The sequence below is a fragment of the Humulus lupulus genome, chromosome 1, assembly GCF_963169125.1.
Source record: "Humulus lupulus chromosome 1, drHumLupu1.1, whole genome shotgun sequence".
NCBI lineage: Eukaryota > Viridiplantae > Streptophyta > Magnoliopsida > Rosales > Cannabaceae > Humulus > Humulus lupulus.
Window position 1 is genome coordinate 218,366,812 of NC_084793.1, and position 17,821 is coordinate 218,384,632.

Below are 17,821 nucleotides of genomic sequence, written 5' to 3' on the forward strand. Positions count from 1 at the left end.
TAGAAAATGGCCTGAACAAAAAACAAGGCCAGAAAAAGACGCAACCCTTCTCCAAGTCAGCCTCCTGCTGATGCCCCCTCGACCAGTGGTCGAGGAGAATTCCTTCCTGAGACCGAAGTTCAGGCATGTGCCCATCCTCGTCATGCCAACCAGCCGGCTGTCGAGTGGCACGTGGTACCTCCGAGCACAGTGACAATTCGCATGGTCTCCAATATTTAAATAAGTACAATATGATGGGGATAACACTAGTCAGACCTTCCATCGACCAGCGAGCCTACCTGCCAGGGGGGGCTTATAGCGCCTGGTCGAGATATCACATTGAGGCGGGTGCCACCTTGCCTCTGCATTCATTTTTCCAAGGGGTGGTTAATTACTTCGGGGTGGCCCCTTTTTCAGATTACCCCGAACGGATATAGGATGTTGACCACGCTTTATATCCTTTACAAACTCAAGAAATGGCCAGCCCCCTCCCCTCATGAGGTCAATTATCTATTTGACCTTAAGTCCAACCCCAACCAAGACAGTATGGGGTTCTTCCATTTTTGCCATCAGGAGACCGGACGCACGTTTCTGTCCGAGACCACCCATATCTCCAACGTGGGGAAGTATCATCTGGATTACTTTCTCACGCCTGACATCGCTGCGGACAACCTGGACTTCACCCGAGGAGGTAAGGAAAATAACGAGCCTTAAATCAGTAGCTCTTGCCCTTTAAGTTTTTCTTGTCATAATGCTCTACTGTTCCACTGTACTCCAGGTCCATGGTTGCGCCCGACCTCCACTCCAGGAATGGAGTCGAGGGCAGCACTATTAGCCAGCATGTCCAATGCTGCTAAGAGTGTGAAAAACTTGATCACTGAGGCTAACCTTAGGTTGGCTGGCCTTAAGGGCTCCCCTCCTGCGACCAGCGAACCTGCGACGGGTGGTGTCCAAGCTGGCGTGGGACTTGAGCAGGGTCCCGAGCAGCAACCTCAGGCACCTCCTCCTAGGAGGAGACCAACTAGGGTTACGATCAGGGAGCCTGCTGTTCCTCAGCGAGTAGCAGAACCGTCGATCCCCAAGGGCAAGGGGAAACAAAAGGCTGCTGAGCCTGCCGAACAGTCTGACGACTCGTCGGATGTATACGGTACATCATTCTCGTTTTTAAATAACTTACCAATTCCCATCCACCTATTTGATGGGGACGGAAACTTTAGGAACACTCCTTCTTTAAATTCAGATTTCTTCCAGGAACTAGGTAGTTCAGTAGATAATGTTACGACCAGTAGATGTAGCTCGGGTACCTTACTTTTGCAATTCTTACATTCTAACCTCTGTTTCTCTACGACCTTTTAATCTCATCGTTTGAAATGTCATTCTTTGCGCAGGTATGGACTCCGGGGACTTCTTTACACACTACCAAGCTGCCGCCGAAGCTTTTGTCCCGAAGAAGGACAACAAAAGAGCTCGTGGGGAAAGTAGCAAGACCCCTTCAAAGAAGGCCTGAACAAAAGATGCTCCCACCGACTCCCCCTCTAAAGAGGACTTAACACATCCGCCTGTCCCCGAGCAATAAACTCACACGCCTGCCGATCCTCGGTCTTCCTCAAGGGCTGTAGACAAAGAGACCACGGACCACTTGTCCGAAGGCTCCCTGCCCAGCCACAGAGTTGGCATGGCCAGGGAGAGATTATATCGGCTCTCCAAGCATAAGCGCTCCCAGTTCGCCATCAATGACACTGCCACAATGGATATAAACGAAGTCATTAACAGAGGGTTGAACGAGATAGCCAGTGTAAGTCGTCTTTCGCTGCTTCATCATTTATGCTAAACTTCCTTTCTTAACTCATTTTTTCTTCAGGGGTTTTTTTCCTTGACTACTAGCTGGCGCCAAGCTGGGGCAATGGTCTCTCGAGAGAGGAACTTTGACTCCAAGCTTGCCCAGGCTACGCGAGCACTTGAGGATGAGAAGACCAAGCTGCTCGAGGAGAACAAGGAGCTGGCTAAGCTGAATGAGCAGTTATGCGAGGACCAATCCACTCTTACCCGAGAGCTTCAGGAGAGTGAAGCGGCCCGGAATAAAGCCATTGACGAGCGGCACAAATGGAAGGAGAACTGCAAACTCAACACCCAAGAGTGTAAACAGCTCATGCTTGATCTGATCGCCAGCAGGGATGAGGTAAAGAAGCTTGAGGAATGGGTGTGCGAGCTCGAGGAGGACAGAGTTAAAACTCTGAAGAAGTACAAGGAAGCCACCTTCCTCTGCTTCTATGACCTCTGGAAGCACAATCGGGGGGTAGACATTAGCTATCTCTCCGAGCATTTGCAAAAGACGCTGATGGCGCAGTGCGTTGCTCGTCTGGAGGCAGAAGAGAAAGCCAAGGCCCAAACTCCTGCTGCTGCTGCTGCTGTGGCCAAACCTCCGGCTGATCAAAATGCTCCTAATCCAGAAAACCTTCTTGCCCCCCAGCAAAATTAATATTTATTTTTTTTCTTTTTTCTCTTTATGGCCCACGGGTCTTTTTGTAAAGTAAATCTTTTTTTATTTTATTGCTGCGAGGGCAGCTCTTTTGCTTATGCTTGAACAATTACATCCGAGCAATACTGCTCGCGGTGTAAAGGTTTTTATTCCTTTTAATTCTATTTTTACATCCGAGCACTAATGCTCGCGGTGTAAACGTTTGCCTTTGATATTATAGTCTTTTATTATAAGACCTGTTCGCATGACCGAACTTAGCATAGTACTTTGGTTTGATTTAACAAAATCATAAATTTTGAAAAATACTCTAAGTACCGTAGCCTTCTTTCACTCATTTTGTTCATGTGTTTACATACCTCGTGGTATGCTTTGCTATTGATGTACCTTATATGCCCCCCAAGTGATCGAGGAGCTTTAGGTCCTTGGTCACTTGCCTTGACCACGACCTATGCGAACATTTCTGCTCGTTGCAAAATTTAACACTTGTAATACAGCAAAACAACACACGTAATGAACAAATACTTGTAAAAATAAATTTACAAAAGTTGGCAAGAATGACTGGTTGCGCACAGTCCCTTATAATCTCGTATTAAAATGGACTAAACATGTCTTTACGAGTGATCTTAAAAAAGATCTTACATTTATAAGCGATTAGCCATACAACGTGGCTAACCCTTTTTGCAAAACTTGTAAAAAGTAGAATTTAATACAAGCCAGTCCTTTAAAAAGGACTGTTCACTGATAATACTTGCGCAGGTGTTCTCCATTCCAATAGCGTGGAACGAGATCTTTGTTTAGGCGTGCAAGTTTGTAGGTGCCCGGGTGAAGGACTTCCTCAATCTGGTAAGGTCCTTCCCAATTAGGTCCGAGTACTCCAGCAGTGGAGTCGCGGGTATTCAAGAAAACTCGTCGTAGCACTAGCTCTCCGACGTTGAATTTTCTTTCTTTTACTTTTGAATTAAAGTACCTGGCGACCTTTTGCTGATATGCAGCAACTCAGAGTTGGGCTTTTTCCCGTATCTCGTCAATTGAGTCTAGGGACTTCATCATTAGTTGGCTGTTCTGGTCCTGGTCGTATGTTAAGCGTCGATGTGAGGGGGGATCTAACTCGACAGGTAACATAGACTCATATCCGTAGGCTAAGGAAAATGGGGTATGACCTGTCGCTGTTCGGTGAGACGTTCTATACGACCAGAGGACTTCAGCTAGCTGTTCTGGCCATGCTCCTTTGGTGTCTTCGAGCCTCTTCTTCAGGGTGTCCTTAAGGGTTTTATTCACGGCCTCGACCTGCCCGTTTGCTTGGGGATGCGCAACTGAAGAAAAGATTTTAATAACTCCATGCCTTTCGCAGAAGTCAGTAAATAAGTCACTGTCAAATTGGGTTCCGTTGTCTGAAACTATCTTTCGGGGCAAACCATACCGGCAAACAATGTTCTTGATGACAAAGTCAAGTACTTTCTTGGTCGTTATGGTAGCGAGTGGTTCAACTTTGGCCCATTTGGTGAAGTAATCAACTGCCACGACTGCGTACTTTATTCCGCCTTTTCTCGTTGGCAGGGATCCAATCAAATCTATCCCCCATACCGCAAAAGGCCACGAACTCTGCATCTGTTTCAACTCGTTTGGAGCTGCTCGTGGAATTTTGGAGAACCTTTGACATTTATCACATCTTCGTACAAATTCCATCGAATCCTCGTTCATAGTTGGCCAGAAGTAACCTTACCTTAGAATCTTTTTTGCCAATCTCTGCCCCCCAGCGTGATCCCCGCAGAAGCCTTCATGCACATCTTTCATTAGTTCCTTAGCTTTTTCTGGTGTAACGCACCTGAGTAGTGGCATGGAATATCCTCTTCGGTACATAACACCATCGACCAGTATGTACCTAGCAGCTTGCCTTTGCAGAGTTCTGGCCTTGTTTCTATCTGTTGGTAGTATACCTTTTGTCAGATACTCCAAGTAAGGCGCCATCCATGTATCCTCCATTCGAATTTCCATACTGGTTTCAATTGCTCGTATGCTTGGCTCACTCAATCTTTCTACTGGCACAATGTTCAAAGTGTCAGCATCTTTCGCTCTTGCGAGTTTAGCTAAGGCATCTGCATTTTAATTCTGATCCCTCGTGAACTGGGCTAGCAGGTCTTTTGTTTTATTCAAGTAGGCCACCATTTTTAGGCCTCACGCTTGATATTCCCCTAGAACTTGGTTCACTACCAGCTGTGAATCTGTAACGACCCAAATTCACTAATTAGGCTTGAGGGCCTTGATTAGTGTGCCTGGAGGGCATAATGGGAATTATGTGTGATTTTGATGATTTAGATGGATGATTATGATTTAAAGCATATTATATGAGTATGTGTATTATGTTATGTGATAATTATGATATGTGATTTGTACCACGTGGGTGCGGTGATTTCAATGTGATGCACGTGCCGAGACGGTCCTAGAAAGCTAGATAGTGGTAACTGGTGATTTGGTAACCTGTGTAACTGTTAGTAACCATAGAGGGTAACAAGTTTTGTTGGAGAGGTGGTAGAATTGTAAAGCTAGTAAAAGGACAAGTAAGCCCCTGAGGTCTAGTTAGAAAGGGATATTAATGGAGGGATAAATTGGTCTTTTGGCAGTAAATAGGTGAGTTTGAGTTGAAGGAAAATACACTTACGTATAGCATTTTGGGAAGTTGGTTTTATGCTGAATTTTGGAGACCTAGAAGTAGAACAAAAGAAAGATAGAAAAGGGAAGCTGAACTTTAGCTCTTGGAAGGAGAATCAAGGGGTGTTTGAAGTTATCAATCAAGCTTAGGCCAAGAATACTCAGAGGTAAGGATTTAGCTATGATATGTTTAAGTTTCAAGTCTGGTTTTTAGATGATGAGTATGAATTAAAGCAAGTTCGTGGCTGGTTTGCATGAATTTTGAGTTGGAATAATCAAAAGAGAAGGTGATTTGAAGCTAGAGTTGAGGAGAATTCAAGCTGGGTTCTTGACTGAGGTAAGAGTGTATCATGTTTAAATTTTCGTAGCTGTTATGGTTTAAGAATCTAAAGGGGCTGGTTTACACTTTTCTCAAGCTTTGGTTCAAGGGTTTGAATATGAATTTAAGTGTGAATTATGTGGGTGGTTGTGTAATTGAGTTAGACTATGATGTTTATATGTTGAGGTATGGTCTATTTGGGGTTTTGAGTTGGTTTTGGGGCTTAGGTAGGAGTTTGGGGTGATTTGGAATGATTTGGGTTCGGGAAAACGCAGGGGAAAAACCCAGATTTCTGGGCTCGCGAAGGAGCGCCGCGGCGCTGTTCTTGCGCGCCGCGGCGCAAGGTTGATTCTGGGCAGAGCAAGTTCTCTGACTTGTTGGGCGCCGCGGCTCAAACTTGCTGGGCGCCGCGGCCCTACAGGGCTGTGCCGCGGCGCTAGGCCAATTTCAGAACATGGGATTTTGCAATTTTGAGCCTTTGCTCCGGGGGTTCGGGGGATGTCTTCGGGGCATTGTTTTAGGGATTTGGGGGATTCCGAGAGTGTGGGATTGGTTCTGGGAAGTAGTTTTGGGATTGATTAGTGACAAAGGATGTTTTATTTGTGTTGTGACTAGGTCTTTGGAGAGGCTCGGGGTAGAGGACCGTGCTCGTGGCTTCGTGGCATCGGAAACTAGTGAATTGAAAGGTAAGAAAACTGCACCCGGTTGTGAGATTGTGATGGGACTAAGTGCTCCCGAAAGTTATATCGTGTCAACGTTGGTACCACGCCATGGGACATGTGAAAGCGGTCTAAGAGTACCGTACGTGATTTTAGCGCACAGGGCGCGAATTGGCCACTGGGAGCCAGGAACAACGGGATAACAGAGGGAGCAGCCTGAGGGCGCCAGCCCTGGTTATCGTTTGTGAATTGTGCATATTATGAACTGAAATGCCTAGTATGTGGAATACTTGATTATACTGACTGATGATATATCTAAGTTTATGAGATGCAATGTGAGTTATTGATTTGTCTGTTAATTGTTCATGCTCTGTTGTTGTTGTGTTTTCTTGCTGGGCCTTGGCTCACGGCTGCTACGTGGTGCAGGTAAAGGCAAAGGCAAGCTGGACCAAGCCTTAGGTGGAGAGCCCCGAGGCAGAATGTACTTAGCCAGCTGTTCGATCACCATGGTCGAGGAGAGAGTCAGGACAGGGATTACCTAACTGCTCGTTTTGCCTTAGTATGGCTGGTTAATGTATTTGAACCTTGTAACTTTTGTAGATGGTCTTTAAACTGATATTTTTGGGATTCCGTGTAAATAAACAATGTTTCTTAATGAAAACGTGACTTTTGAGACCAAAACGCTTTTAACCCTAGTTCCTTAATAGTTTCAATAACACGGTTTTATTCAAAAGACTTGATTAGCAAGTCTGGCACTTTATAAACACACAGTGTAACGGTCTTGGCTATCCAGGGCGTTACAGAATCGCTGTAAATATCAAGCGTCTTTATGCCCATGTCTTTGGCCATTCTCAATCCAGCGAGGACTGCTTCGTATTCGGCTTCATTATTTGACGCGGTGAAGTCGAACCTAATGGCGCAGTGAAATCGATGCCCTTCCGGCATTATCAATATCTCTCCCGCTCCTGCGTGGGATTCGTTGGACGACCCATCCGTGAATAACTTCCACGATGGAGCTTTCTCTTGAGGCTCAGGCGCACTAGGCTATTCGCACTGTTCGCTGTCTGGGAGTTCGGTGAACTCTGCAATAAGATCAGCCAAGATTTGTCCTTTTACTACTGCTCGCGGTGAATATGTGATATCGAACTGCCCTAGTTCGACTGCCCATTTTAATAATCGCCCAGCCGCCTCTGGTTTTTGGAGGACTTTCCGAAGGGGCTGGTCGGTTAGCACTGTGATAGGATGGGCTTGAAAGTAAGGACGTAGCTTCCTTGAGGCCAGGATTAAGCAATATGCTAACCTTTCAATGGGTGGATATCTTAGTTCTGCCCCAATCAGCCTCTTGCTAACATAGCAGACCGCTTTTTGTACGCCTTCTTCCTCTCGAACTAGTACCGTACTAGAAGCAACTTCAGTGATCGCCAGGTAAATGAACAAAGTTTCTCCTTCGATTGGCTTTGATAAGATGGGAGGTTGTGCCATATGCGCCTTCAAGGCCTAAAAAGCTTGTTTGCAGTCTCCTGTCCATTCAAACTTCTTATTGCCCCTAAGTAGATTGAAAAAAGGGACACATTTGTCAGTTGACTTCGAAATAAATCTACTTAGGGCTGCGATTCTCCCGGTTAAACTTTTTACATCTTTGATCTTCTCTGGCGATTTCATGTTGATCAGGGCTTTTATCTTGTCGGGGTTAGCCTCGATTCCTCTTGAATTTACAATGAACCCCAAAAACTTCCCTGATCCAACTCCGAAGGAACATTTGAGGGGATTTAACTTCATCTGGTATTTGTTCAATACATCAAAACATTCTTATAAATCCTTCACATGTCCTTATGCCTTTTCAGACTTTACCAGCATGTCGTCCACGTATACCTCCATGTTTACTCCGATCAGCTCTTTAAACATGTGATTGACTAGCCGCTGGTAAGTCGCACCTGCGTTTTTCAGTCCGAAGGGCATTACTTTATAACAGTATAAGCCCGTATCGGTCCGAAAGCTGGTGTGATCCTCGTCAGGGGGATGCATGCTAATCTGATTATAGCCCGAATATGCATCCATGAAGGAGAGGATCTCGTGTCCTGCGGTAGCGTCGACCAGCTAGTCGATTCTTGGGAGTGGGAAGCAATCCTTTGGGCAGGCTTTATTGAGGTCTGTAAAATCCACGGAGGTTCGCCATTTGCCGTTAGGCTTGGGAACCAGCACTGGATTGGAGACCCATGATGGATAAAATGCCACCCTGATGAACCCATTCTCCTTTAATCTTTCAACTTCTTCTTTTAAGGCTCTCGATCGATCCTTATCGAGCAGCCTTCTTTTTTGTTGCAGGGATGGAAAAGTCTTGTCTATGTTTAGGACATGGCTGATAACTGCAGGGTCTATCCCAGCCATGTCTTTGTGCGACCAGGCAAAAACCTCTTGGTTCTTTCGCAAAAATTCCACAAGTGCATGTTTCGTGGTTGGTTTTAAGTTTTTCCCGACCTTCACGACTCTGGTCGGGTCTTTTTCGTCGAGTTGGACCTCTTCCAGGTCCTCGACGGGTCCAACGTTCTCTTCAGAATCCCCAAAGCGAGGATCTAGATCTTTATCCTCACTTTGGGCAACACTCTATTTGGTGACTTCATCACCGGATTGGGCTTGTGTATCAATCGCCATCTGCAACTTATCTGAGGTAGTGCTATTTGATGTTCCCTTTTTCGCCTTCATGACTGAGGCGTTGTAGCACTCTCTGGCTTCCCTCTGGTTCCCCAACACGCGTCCTACCCCTGCGTCTGTCGGGAACTTCATGCCTAAGTGCCACATAGAGATGACGGCCCGTAGATCAACTAGTATAGGCCTCCCAATGACGGCATTGTATGCCGAAGGACAATCGACTACTACAAAAGTAGCGAGTAATGTCCTGGTAGCGGGCGATGTACCTGTCGTCACTGGTAGTCTGATCGATCCGGCGGGGGCGAGTCCCTCACCAGAGAATCCGTATATTGTTTGGTTGCAAGGCTCCAGGTCCTTAACGGACAATTTCATGCGTTCCAGCGAAGACTTATACAGGATATTCAACGAACTTCCTGTATCAACCAGCACTCTCTTCACCATCATGTTGGCCATTTGGATATCCACGACCAGCGGATCGGAATGTGGGAACCGGACATGCTGGGCATCGCTATCAAAGAAGGTTATTTCGCCCTCTTCTGACCGAGCCTTTTTTGGCGCACGGTCGTGGCGCAGAATTCGAGCGTATCGTTCCCTGGCCTTTCTGCTATTTCCCGCGAGGTGCGGGCCTCCACAAATGGTTAACAGTGTGCCAGTCACGGGGGCAGGCTGCAAAGGTGGCGAGCGTTGGCGTGTTGGTGCTTGCTCGTAGCCACCTGGAGCTTCTCGTTGGGAATTTCCCGAGGCCCGTATGTATCTTCTCAAGTGTCCTTGTCTAATAAGGAACTCGATTTCATCCTTCAGCTGGTTGCATTCGTTGGTATCATGTCCGTAGTCGCTATGATAGCGACAGAACTTGATAATGTCTCTTTTCGAAATATCTTTTCGAATGGGGGCAAGCTTCTTATAAGGCACACTGGAACTCGTGGCCTGATAAACCTCTCCCCGAGACTCAACAAGGGCAGTGTAGTTAGTGAACCGAGGTTCATAACGGTTACCCTTGGCTCGTTTATTGTCGGAGGTGGAAGGCTCATTGTGTGGCCGTTTTCCACCATTCTTGCCATTGCCGTTACCGTTCCCGTTGCCTTTGCCGTTACCGTTAGGTTTAGACCCATTGGCGGCTTTGGCAGGCTCGGCAGCCTTCTTATCCTTGCCTGAAGGCTTTCCATCGTCGGCTATGGCATCTTCGAGCTTGATGTAACGATCAGCCCGATCCAAGAATTCCTGGGTAGTTCTAACCCCATCTTTTTGGAGGCTCTTCCAGAGGGGGGAGCGATGCCTAACCCCTGCGGTTATGGCCATCATTTTGCCATCGTCCCCCAATTTTTTTGCTCCAGCTGCTGCTCGCATAAAGCGCTGGATGTAGTCCTTCAGTGATTCTCCATCCTGTTGGCGAATTTCAACTAGTTGGTTTGCCTCGGTCGGATGCACACGACCTGCATAGAATTGTCCGTAAAACTCCCTTACGAACATCTCCCAGGAAACTATGCTTGCAGGAGGGAACTTAAAAAACCACTCCTGTGCAACATCAGAAAGTGTTGCAGGGAAGATCCTCCACCGAGCATCTTCGGACACTTTCTGAATGTCCATTTGTATCTCAAACTTATTAACGTGAGATACCGGGTCACCGTACCCATCAAAGTTCGGAAGTGTAGGCATTTTAAATTTGCTAGGAGTCTCTGCCATAGCTATCCTCTGGACGAAAGGAGTGCCTTTCCTCCTGTCATGGTCGATATGAGATGTTCTTCCCCCGACCAGCTGCTGCACCGCCTAGTTGAGGGCATCTATTTGGGCCTGCACAGCGACAGGAATCGCTGTGGCCTCTGTTGTTGGGGGGACATTCTCGCCATGCCGCTCTCGGTGATCGTTGAGTACATCTCTCAAGTCCTCATCTCTTCTCCGCTGCTCGCCAGCTTCGAGCTGGTTGAAGATGTTATTTTGCCTGGGTTGCCCCCCAGCATCCCGTCTATTGGGTTGGTCATCCTGAGGTGGCTGATTCCTGTTTCCACCTCTTTCTTCATTCCTCCGACCGGCATTTCCTTTGCCGGAATCGGCCTCATCGTATCCATTGCCATCTCTGAATCGCGATTGGCTATGATGGGATCAACTGTTTCCTCAATTTCCTTCCCGGGCTGAAACGTCCCGAGCGTTAGAGAGTGGCCTGCGTTGGTCGTTAGGTACCTGCGCATTATCATGCCGTGGGGGACCTCGGACCGCAGAGCCCAACTCTGAGTTCCTCCTATTACCAGGAGGATGCTGTCCTCTATTCGGAAGGTTTGGCTCATCGCCCCTATGGCGTCTAGGACTACGAGGCTGATGCTCGGTCCTATTCTGCCTCTGATGCGGGGGATTTCCGCGACCAGCTTGGGATAGAGGTTGTGCCTCAGGGTCTTGTGGGACATCGTCATGAGGCATCTGAGGCTGCACGGGCCTTTGCGGGCTCGAGGGTTGGATAGGCGGACTAGGATTGGGACCCCTGTGGGGCGGCCCATTTGTGGGTTGATCAGGGTGCGTGGCAGGTGCAGCTTGATTCCTAGCTAATTGCAAGGCTGCCTCTAGGGCTGCCATGGCTTTGCTCTGGCGACGGTCCATCTCCACCTGCCTTTCGCTTAACTCCGCGCGCTGCCGTTCAATCTCTTGCTGCTGCCGCGCCATGATTTCGGCAGCACTTTCTTGACTGGCCCTCAGACTGGCCAACTCTTCATGCAACGCCCCCAGAGTACTCTTTAGCATCGCGTCATCCATTTCTTATTCCTCAAAGTGCAAATGTGGCTCATCCTCAGCCACGCTTGTAGGAGGAGGAGGCGGGTTTGATGGTGCAGCGGCGGCCACCTGTCCAGTTTTCCTTGCAGTTTTCGCCATTGGTTTTCTCAACGGTTACAAATCAAGCTCTCAATGAAAGCACCAGAATGTTGACCCTAATTTTGGGCAACTGACACGGAGTCAAAATACGCTTGACGTGGATGAATGCGTTGAAAAGAATGTAATAGCGAAAATAATAAGAACACGATATTTTATAGTGGTTCGGCCCCAGGATCTGGTAATAACCTACATCCACTTAGATTGCTATTGATGTGGGATTCAAAGGAGTGATCAAAGAACTAGGGTTCAATGAGTTTCACTAATCTCTGAAGCACAATACAATATGATTGATATGAACACTCTAAACTCTAGCGATTTAGAAGTCAGAAAAAGAGAAAAAAGATCGGATCCGCTTCCCTGAGCCCTCTTCTTCTATTTATAAGCTCAGGGAAGATTTACATTAATTTGTTACAGATATTATTTCCTAAATAATCGGATACTCAGGAAATCATGGGAGAGAATTTCGGATTCCATCATAACTGCCTAAGATTTCCTCCGCGTGTTACGTGCCTACGACCAGACTGGTCATATGAAGAGACCGATCGCATAACGCCGAACATCTTCCTGGTCGATAGTCAAACACAGGTTTTGCTAGGTGTCATCCACGTGCAATTAATTCCTGCTACGTCATTCACTCCTGATTTTTGGGATAACACATATATTCAATAATTAAGTGTAAACCCTAATTAATGTGTAATAATATAATTGTTATAATTTTCAAAATTTTCATTACAAATTTTGAAATTAGGGTTTAGAGAACCACAATTGTGCAATATTAATTTTTTATTTTATTTTAATGCTAGGTTATAGATAGTTGGTTAGAGTATTTAAATATGAAGATGTGCATTTAATATAATTAGTGGGGAGATTGAAAATTTGAAAATATTATATTATATTTAAACATGATAAAAATTAATAGGATTTAGATAATAACAATTAAAAATTAATAAAAAAATAGAGAATATCATAAATTAATATGGGAAGTTGAACAATTTACATCCATAATAATTATCTTTGATGTACAAAATTATAAATTTCAAAATATTATTGGAATTTTTTTTTTTTTGCATTACAATAGGGTATTTCAAAAATATGTATAGGTCCTATGAACCTTTGCCTTTTAATGTGAACATGTCATTTAATAATTATAGATAAAGTTGTGCTGATAGAATAAATGTGGATTAATTCATTTATAAATATATAACTATTATATTTATTTTTATTATTTTATTGGGAAGATGAATATGTGTCTTTCAAATGAATAAGTCTTTCTAATTAAACATGCAATGTTTTGTTATATAAATATTGAAATTCAAATGTTCCCACATTTTCGAAATTATATGTAAAAATTGTAAATAAAATTCGGATTATTAGTATATAATAGGATTTAATACATGCTGAAATTTGTGTAACAAATATAAAAATGATTTTTTTTAAACTATCTCAAATCGACACATTGGACAAAATTTACTAGTTTGTAGCCACTGAACAATAGATTTTTCATGATATGTGTGTGTGCAAGGTAACTTTGTAGCTTCCAAACCAACATGAACATTCTCAAAGCAAATAGAACATACAATTTGATCATCTTTAATCAAAACTTTCTCCAATCTTTCAATGGATTTCTCGCTTGCCGCCACAAAATTAATAGTCATATTATCCATATACTCCTCACTATCAACGTCACCATCAATGCCAGAATCGTGTTGTGGAGGAAGATCATAAACAAAAACATGAACATCCACTTTTACACAGAAATTAAAATCCTCTTCGTTCCACATCTTTCGAGCGTAATCAATAATTTTATCTGAAAGAAAAAATATAGAAGGATGGAGATAAGCCTCACCTAGCATCTCGTCAATGATAACTTTGGCATGATTATTTTCATTGGCCATCAACGTTTGTCTTGAAATAAATACAATAGTATCACAACAAACAAAGTCTTCCATGCCGTTATCGACCATCCAATTTATAAAATTTGGTTCGCTACTAGTTAGTGGATGTCGTGAAAATTTTACGAAGAGGAGAATAACAAAGAAAGAATCAGAACCTTCACCTAGTCTGATGGTGTTATCAATATCACCTGTTACTATTTGGTAGTATGGATCACCTATGATTTTGGGAGGAGCCATAATCCAAGACTAGAATGGTTACTTTTCCGTTATAACTATAAGCAAAAGATGAGATATGTAGAGAATATAAGAGGAGGAAATCTATAAAATATATATAATCAACTTGTGTGTTCACATAAAATAGAGAGAATAAAAGACATCAATGAAGTTGTTGTGTTTTAAAAAAAAATATTATAGGTACAATTAATAATATTGGTTGAAATATATTACATGATAAAAACATAGGGAAGATAAATATTGGTCAATTGGTGAGATGGATAAGCTACCAATCTTAATTTCCATTAACATGGTTTTTTTTTTTTTTTAGATTTAAGAAAGGTAACTGAATTTTTTTTAATTTATTTATTTTATTAATAAATTTAAATTTAAATTAATATTATATTTTGGTTGTTTCATTAAATTCTCAAAATTTATTTAGTATTTAAGAAAAATTAATTAAATTTTTTAATATCTTCCAATCATAAAATTAGAAAGTTTTATCTTATCAAATTTGAACTAAATTTTAATTTTTTTAAATTCATTTAATTAAAAAATTATGGTAATTGTATTAAATTGCATAAATTATTATTGTTATTTTTATTCCTGTTTTTTCAAATAAAAAGGCCAACCGTACGTGTACATGCAAAAATAATTTAGTTTTCGTTGAGGGTAATTAATCTATGGTTAGTTTCATTTTTTAGGGAATCTTGGATTGAAATTTTGATATTCATATAATATCATAGAGTCTTGGATAGTTGTACAATATATTTTCATTTGATACAATTGAGAATTTAGAAGGGGATCCGATCCCGAAAAATTATTACTAGATAACATTGCACTAAGCAAACCTAATTATGACATAATGAACCGTTCCAGCATACACTAGTAAACCAATACTACTGCTAGGGTCTCATATAGTTGTCATTCTGAGTAAGATAGAGTAGTGAATTTAGAAGGGGATCCGATCCCGGAAAAATATTACTAGATAACATTGCACTAAGATATAGTAGTGAATTTAGAAGGGGATCCGGTCCCAAAAAATACTACTAGATAACATTGCACTAAGATATAGTAGTGAATTTAGAAGGGGATCCGATCCTGAAAAATTATTACTAGATAACATTGCACTAAGCACACCTAATTATGACATAATGAACCGTTCCAACGTACACTAGTAAACCAATACTACCGCTAGGGTCTCATATAGTTGTCATTCTGAGTAAGATAGAGTAGTGAATTTAGAAGGGGACCTGATCCTGAAAAATACTACTAGATAACATTGCACTAAGATATAGTAGTGAATTTAGAAGGGGATCCGATCCTGAAAAATTATTACTAGATAACATTGCACTAAGCAGACCTAATTATGACATAATGAACCGTTCCAACGTACAATAGTAAACCAATACTACTGCTAGGGTCTCATATAGTGGTCATTCTGAGTAAGATAGAGTAGTGAATTCAGAAGGGGATCCGATCCCGAAAAATACTACTAGATAACATTGCACTAAGATATAGTAGTGAATTTAGAAGGGGATCCGATCTTGAAAAATTATTACTAGATAACATTGCACTAAGCAGACCTAATTATGACATAATGAACCGTTCCAACATACACTAGTAAACCAATACTACCGCTAGGATCTCATATAGTTATCATTTTGAGTAAGATAGAGTAGTAAATTCAGAAGGGGACCCGATCCTGAAAAATACTACTAGATGACATTGCACTAAGATATAGTAGTGAATTTAGAAGGGGATCCGATCTTGAAAAATTATTACTAGATAACATTGCACTAAGCAGACCTAATTATGACATAATGAACCGTTCCAACGTACACTAGTAAACCAATACTACCGATAAGGTCTCATATAGTTGTCATTCTGAGTAAGATAGAGTAGTGAATTCAGAAGGGGATCCGGTCCCGAAAAATACCACTAGATAACATTGCACTAAGATATACTAGAGAATTTAGAAGGGGATTCGATCCTGAAAAATTATAACTAGATAAAATTGCACTAAGCAGACCTAATTATGACATAATGAACCGTTCCAACGTACACTAGTAAACCAATACTACCGCTAGGGTCTCATATAATTGTCATTCTGAGTAAGATAGAGTAGTGAATTCAGAAGGGGATCCGATCCCGAAAAATACTACTAGATAACATTGCACTAAGATATAGTAGTGAATTTAGAAGGGGATCCGATCCTGAAAAATTATTACTAGATAACATTGCACTATGTTGACGCCGTTTTTCGTCAACAGTGAAAGAAGAGCACGAAAACAATAATCAATAATGGCCACAAAATATGATAATACAAACAAGATTTTTTACGTGGTTCAGCAGTTAAAATCTGCCTAGTCCACGAGTCTTTCTTATCAAGACTTAAGAATATCTCCGAAAATCCTTCAAGGATGAATTCTCCAGAGTTTTCCTCAAGCTCACAAAAGTTCGGTCCCTTACAATGGTGCATGATCTCTCTATTTATAGGGAAGATTTCAGAATACTATCCCACATAAATCGGGAAGTTATTCTTTATATGCAAATAAATTAAATGGCATTAAAAGCCTGCAATCCGATATACAAGGAAACGTCCCCTGAAGATCAGGGGGCGTATAACTGAACAAATAATATCCCTTGATTATAGGGGATTTAGAATAATAAATGTAGACCGCGTCTTTTATTGGCGATTCACTAGGATGCTCAAAGTCATTATCATATATCATCAAGGCCCCCATTCACTCAGGTTTCTTATTGAGTTTCGAGCTATAACATCTTCCCGAGGCTATATAACTTCGAGCTCACACGCGCGTCAGGCTCGATGTTCTGATCTGAGGCCATCCCGAGCACATATGTATCTCGGGGTCTATCTTTCGAGCTTGCGAGGTTTTCGAGGCTATTATCTTCGAAGTCATCTCCTTTTCGCAGGTTCGATGCTTAGATCTTGGACATATTCCAGACTTCAAATTCATTCCTTATAAATCCAGGTTTCGAGGTCACAATTTTCATGGCTTGAAATCTAGGTGTAACATTTTTCCCCCTCAAAAGTATTTGTTCGAATCCTATGAGAAGGATACTTTTGAACTACTTTCTTCGAGAACCGTACCGTCACATATTTGAGAATGGGCACATGTCAGTTGGGTATTGTCCACTCAGGGTACTCGAGTACCTTGGAAATATGCCCACGATCGTTCGTTTGCCACCTTTCTGGTACCATCACATCATTAATCCCTATCCGTTGGATTTTGCAAGGGTTTTATTCACTGGCTCAGATTAACTCCCTTTTTCCATCTATATAAACAAGACCCCACTCATCGTCTTCCTTTTACCTTTCGCTCATCAGAAGAAAAAAGAGAACAAAACCAGAGACTATCCCTGAGAATTTCTTGCTTGTGCATGCTTTCTCAACCGAAGAAACAAAGGACCACCAGTTTGTTCGAGACCGTGTGCTCATACCTGCAGCCTCTCCTTCAATTGACGATTTCTCTGCAATCGCCAACCTTGTGTAAGTGTCCGATTGTCTTTTTATTTTCTTTTATGCAAGTTTCTGTCCGTATTGTTCTTGTTATTTCTGTGAATGTACTAGTTTTTCTTAGTATGATACGTTAAGGAATTTTTTACCGATAGGCTTTCACGTTTAAGTCTCCATACTCGGTTTAAACCACTGGTTCCATATCCAGTTTTGGTGTTTGAGCAAGATCTCTTTTTTCTGGGTTTTTAAAATTTTAAAAGACATTTCTTGCACACCAAGATATCGGGTATAAAACCTTGGCCTTAAAGAACGCACGATACCCAAGATTACCTTTTCTGGATAACCGCCACTCTTTTTCCCCTGATTTTCGGGATTTTCAAAAAAAAAACAAAAAAGTCCACTCTCCTCCTTTTTCTCGTGGAATACACGTTCTGACTCAATCGGAGTCTTAGTTTCAAGCTCGTTGTATTCTTAAGCATTCTCCGAGCTTATCCTGTCAAGCTCGTAATTCTTGAACCCTTGCATGCATGGCCCTCACCATTTTTTCTTTCTCACTAGATGTCACAGAATCTGGAAAGACGGTGGGGGTCGTTGCTGGCAATCCCTTACTCGCCAAAAACCCTGAGCCCAGAGTCGCTG